This window comes from Polistes canadensis, unplaced genomic scaffold (genome assembly GCF_001313835.1).
Source record: "Polistes canadensis isolate GaletaPanama2010 unplaced genomic scaffold, ASM131383v1 scaffold_111, whole genome shotgun sequence".
NCBI classification, from domain to species: Eukaryota; Metazoa; Arthropoda; class Insecta; order Hymenoptera; family Vespidae; genus Polistes; species Polistes canadensis.
In genome coordinates, this window is record NW_014569658.1 from 196,185 (window position 1) to 202,815 (window position 6,631).

The following is a 6,631-nucleotide window of genomic DNA, read 5'->3' on the forward strand; positions in this document are numbered from 1 at the left end:
CTATATATATATATTTATATACATATAAACATATAAATATGTATGCATGTGTATATATATATATTTATATATATTATATTGACATCTTGAAACAAAGAGCGAAGATTTTTTAAAAAGCAAGTATTGTTTTATTAGCTTTCATTTTTTGTTACGACTAACTTTATACATGCTGAAAATGAAGTTAAAGTAATGGGGAAATAAAAGAAAAATAACAGAATTACACTCGAGAGAAGCAGAGGATATGGTTCATCTATCTGTAATAATGTTATTCAACAAAGGAAAGTTTATATAGATTATAGAATGAGGCAAAAGTAGGTGAAAAATATTGAAACATTTCTATTTTAATTGATAAAGTTAATGACGATGGCTAATAACTGGCTACTACTGAGTGATACCCCACTTGCAATGGCTTTCCAGCACAGAGAAAGAAAATGGGGTGTAATATTTTGTAATGTAATCTATGGAATAAATTCTTTTGCTGGAAATGCGGTTTTCTACTTAAAAGAAAAAAAAAAGAAACACAGAATTAAAAAAAAAAAAATAATAAATTTCATGCGTTCCGTCACATTATATACAGTAATCTTATTGTCTCAATATTTATATTTTCATTGGTAGAATAAAACGTGTATCAAATATGTAGTATGCAAATATACTAATAAGAGCTATGTATATATACACACACATATATAAATAATGTATCTAATAGAAACTTTATATACCTAACACAACGCCTTACATTAAACAAAGTTTAATCTCTCGATGATAAATATAAAAAGAAAAACAAAAAAATGCGCACACAAAAATACAAACTAATAATTTTTTTTTTTATATTTGCATAATATATAACAAACATTTTGCTTGATTCCATTTTGTTTATTTTTCAACTTTCAGTTCTATATATAATGATTTTTTAATTTAAAAGAATATATTTAAAATCTCTTACGTTAAATAAAGTGAAAGGAGAAAGATGTAATGCATTTAACTAAAAATTAATTGATTCTGATAAACTTGTATGTTAAATGTATTTATTTTCACCATAGTTCTATAATTTATATAATCAAATATTTTGTACTTTTATTGATTGGAATGTTTTTTAAGATAGATTTGATATAGTTTATGAAAAGTAAGAACAGAAATAAGCAATTAATATATCCTACATTTTTTTTCTCATCATTTGCGTTATTTTATTTATTTTTTGTTTCTTTCTTGGAATTATTATAACTAACGATATTTTTTAATATTTCATTCCTACATCGTTTGATAAGATTTCAAGCTAAGTTAATACATATACGAGGATGATTTTGAGAATTGATTTGTGGAAGAGTGGTAAATGAGTAAGTAAAATAAATTAAAATAAAATTAAATTAAATAAAAAAAAAAAAAAAGAAGTATATTAAATGGATGAGGCTTTCTCGTGTAATCTCGACATTTTTCTAACAAAATGTCAACAGTCAAGGTAATTGGGGAAGTATAGTAATTGAACATGCAATTTGTCACTTGATCGATACACTAATACGTTTTTCCTATATTTCTCTTATCCTTTATAATTTAATTTTCTTTTATATAAATAATTATTCAAAATAATTTATATTAATAATTTCAATAATAAAATTGATTAATCATTAATATTATATAATATACAATTGATCGATTTCACTTTGCGATAACAAATTATTTGTAAATAGTAATATTGATCTTTTCATTAAATAATAATTGAAATAATGATTGATTGATTAATCAATTTGACATTATATTTAAACGAAAGGTATAATTTATGTTTAATAATAATTATAACAATTTTATACCTACATTTTTTTTTTTGGTTTTTAAATAATTGATCCACAAATGTGTGTAATTAAATAATAATCGATAAGCTTATATCAAAAGTAATGCACATTATTTATAAAAAAAAAAACAAATGAAACTGAATACACGTGTCTCATTATATTTATCTTTTTCTTTTACTATCTCAAATTTGGATAATTTAATACAATAATTATTCAAACATCGATCCGGGGTTATATATTAGCGAACATTAATATATGCATGAGATAATAATCGATCGAACATAAATATGTAAAATCGAGAAAACGAGCTATGCAAATTATGATAATAATCTTATCAATTATAAATCGCGGTTCTACGAATCAAACAGAAGATTAATCTGTAAATAATTTTCTAACATCTTTATTAATAATTATTCTATACCTGATAAATATATATAATAAATAAATCGTATCTAATTGAATCAACATTTCGATGGTGACACACTTTTTCTAATCGAATGCGAAACAATTATTAATAATTGTTAAATAAAATCAATTGAATCGATTAATCTCTCTCTCTCTCTCTCATTTAGGAATTTGCAGATCGGAATAAATCATTCTTATATTCTCATCGGATTTTAAAATAGTATATAATAATGATGTATAAGCTTATAAGAAAATAATCGATAGAATATAAAATATGTAAAATCGTGCAAACGAGTTATGGGATAATTATGATAATAATCTGTATCAATTATTAATTGGATCTCTCTTTTTTTTTTTATCGATCGAGATTTAAACGAAAATTTTACGAAGTGTAAAATAATATTTTAACACAGTCATTCAAAATTCTAATAGCGTTTAATATAACAAATATTCGATTATTTATTTCTTACTGAAACGAAATAAAACAAAACATTTTCAAACGTGTAAATTCGACGAAACGATAAATCATTATTTATCAATTTTATTTCAATTGTAATTGTTTATTTTTTTGCACATGAAAATCGATCTTTGTTGAATAATGCGATAAGAGAATTTAATTAGAAAATTAATTACACTTCCAAAGACTTCAAGAGAGAGCTTACTTATTTCATTGAATATAAGGGAAGATTTACACACACATATACACACACATACAAATTATACATACTTATTGCAGAAATGCAAGCACCACGTCGAGTATGTTCAAGAGTCAAACGATAACTGAATATTCCTCCGTTATTATTGATCTTTCTTTATTGTTTACATTCGTGGTACTCGTAAATTCGTGGAAGATGTTATTGCTATGACGTGTTTATATTTTATTTTAAGGATACACGTTAAAAATCAAAGAAAAATATTCCATATAAAACGATAAACATATTAATAGTTTTTAATTTTTCTTTTAAATACGTCATTTCTTTAAGCATTTAAAAAATTTCAACTAGATTTTTTTCTAGAACATTATGTTATATAGCACGAAAGTAAAAAATAATCAAAGAGGAGGAATATTTAAGGGATGGTGAAAAAATAATATTAATCGAATAAAATTAAATAAGTTTGAAAGTAAGTACTTCGTTTTGTTATGGTATTAGAGGATTCGAAGAAGATCTTTTTTTTTAATTAACAAAAAGAGGGAGGTGAGAGAGAGAGAGAAAGAGAAAGGGTATAATAGGGTTGAGTAAGTAAAATACCCCTTATAATAGATCTACATATATACATATGTATGTAATTTAGCGGGTATTTTACTTCAAAGAACTTTCATGTATTATATTATTTAGTTATACGACCATTTCATTCATTTTTATACATATTTTATATACATGATTTATTTAATACGTTATGTTTTACATATAAACGAGATTCGTGGTTTGTTTTCTTTTTTTTTTTTTACAGATTGATAACCAACCCAACCCCGAGGGTAAGGGGGAATAATATAAGAAAGGATGATGATTATTATAAAATATTATAGGTTGAGTACAAAAAAGTTTCTTCTTAGTTTAATGCAACGGTGAAACACAAGTTTCACTATTTTTTATTTTGTCTTGTTCATATTTTGTATCAAGTCTTCTAAAAATGATTTCAAATTGTTTTTTTTTTTTTGTGATCCATATATATATTGTTCTTTATATTATTACTTGTAATGTGTAGGTTTTAGTTTAATTTGTTTCATGATTATATCGACTTTTCCAATGATGATTGGTCGATTACAGGGAGTATATAAATTTTTATAATCAATTTTTCAAAATCAAACAAATCCAATTTCATCTTTATTTTCATTCATTCTCCAAGACGCAGTAACTTTCGATCTCAAATATCACCAATTTTTATTTTTTTTTTTAAATTACTCTATGATATGTTAACTTTCAAATGCAATTTCCAAATAAATATAATAGTATTAGAATTATGCGATTTTTCTAAAGTTCATCACAATCTTCGTGAATATACGAAGAAACTTTTGACTCAACCCAACACATTTTGTACAAGAGAGGAAAAAAGAGGTATGTCTTATTTTATTTTATTTTATTGAACTAACTTCGTTTAAATTATTTCATCGAGATGATTGTATTGTTTTTTTTTCAAATGCTTTTAGCACGAACGATCGTATCTTTTGTCTTTCTCTCTCTTTCTCTCTCTCTCTTTACTTTTATCTCTATATCTCTCTCGGTCTATTTATTATATATATTATAATTAACTTATACAGCAAATTTTTTATATATATATCGACACATACATACAAAGTTTCATCCGATAGTTCTTTTTTCCTTTTTCTTTTCATTTTATTTACAGGGGATAATAGTTGACAGGTTTTAATGCTCTTATACAACTTGTATATATATATGATATATTAGATAAGTTATAAGAGCATCTTGTTCTAGAATTTCTTTCGATCGAAAGTTTGAGACAAACACGCACAGCTGCGTCCAAAGATTTTTCTTTCATTCTCTCTCTCCTTTACTTTATTTTTTCTACGTTGTTTCTCGCGATTGCACACACCAAAAAAAAGAAAGAAAGAAAAAAACAAATGGAGATGTGGCAGGATTTATCGTTTATAATATTATTCATTTGTTGTTATATCTCTTTTTGAATTTTGTATAACATATATATATATTGCACGTATTTTTTTTATATTGTATACGTTTTTGAAATTATTATTTTAAGTTCTTTTTCTTTTATCCATTTCGTTTTTTGTTTTTTTTTCTCTCTTTTTATTTTTTTTTTTGTATCAAAAATAGATTAATTGTAAGAGAAAATGTGATGACGATTTCGATTCTTCATAGATCGTTCTATTATTTTTTTTTTATTGTTGTTATATTATATATACACGGATTTTTTTAACGAAACTCGATGAAATTTGTTCTTCCTTTTCGATAAAGAAATTTCCAATCTTTTTTATTCTTGTTGTTTCTTCTTTATTTTTTTGTTTAATTAAATGAATAATACAGTAATTGCATAAGGATCAAATAAAAATTTGGTAAATTACTTTCGGTTCTTGAACGAATTGACAAAATTTGTTAAAAAAAAAAAAAAGAAATTTAGAAGAAGAAAAAATAGTTATAGTCGAAATAAAAATTAGTCTCTCTATAATATTTCAAATATTTTTTTGTTCGAAAAATGTATATTTTACTTCATCGGAAGTCGGATTCGTTCGTAGATTCTTCTCTCTTTCTTTCTTTCTTTTTTTTTTATATAAATCGATATTCATATAGTGAAAAATCGTGATTCCCAACACTACCTAAACGTTTATCGAATTTGCCAATTGGAAATTGGTTGAGACGCGGATATGCATTTTCTCTTTCATAGCCGGCACGTTAAATTTTCTCTTTGTTAGAAAGCGTGGAAAACGATTTATCATCGAGTTTCGTTACAGTCGCGTACAATACATATGCACATCACATGTATATATGTGCATACAATCCAAATTTTATATAACACAATGACGATGATAATAATATTTATCGTGATAATATTATATTTCTTTGCTGTGACACGCATGAAAACAATATTTCAAATCTGACCGATCGATAATAATATAAATGCTCGTTCGAAAAGAAATAAAATAAAATGAAAATAATAATAATAATAATAATAATTATCAAAACACAAGAGAAGAAATTATATATAAAACATTGCCGATATTTTTCTTCTCACAGCGATTTTTTTCTTCTGCCTATTTATTTTTATTTCTCTTCTCATGGGGGAGGAAGAAAAAAATTTTCCTCCTACGCATTGTATTGGTTTTTCTTATTAGTTTTTTTATTATTATTATTAATTATCATCATCTCGCGCAATAAGAGACGAAGAAGCGTGTACGCGTGTAGTACGTGTATGATGTGCATGCGTGTGTGTGTGTGTATGTGATGGGGGAGGGGGGGGAGGAGATGTATTTCGTGTTTTTTTAAAATTTACTTTAGATTTTGTTTACGTTTAAACACTATCCACGTTCTTTTTTTACATTAATAATTTCTATACATCATTTTTATCTCTAACGATTACATCGAAACGACGTATTCCTTGTTATCATCGTATTTCGTAGTACACACACTACTTACTTACTTTTTTTTTTTTCTCTCTTTTCTATGTTTTCAATTATTATTATTATAATAATTATTATTATTACTACACTTTTAAATTTTCGTTTCTACGTTTAAATTGAATAATTTAATACTGACTAATAATGTGATCACACTAACGAAGGAAATGTTTTTTCTTTTATTTCTCGTTTTATCTGCTTATTTTTCTTTTTAGAACATTCTTAAAAAGAGAAAAAAAAAAAATGGAAAAATACAAGCGACAAAATGTTAACTCGAAGAAGAAGTAGACGTACACGTATTAAATTTTAAAATTAAAAAAAAAGAAAAAAGGAAAATTAGGCGAAGAGT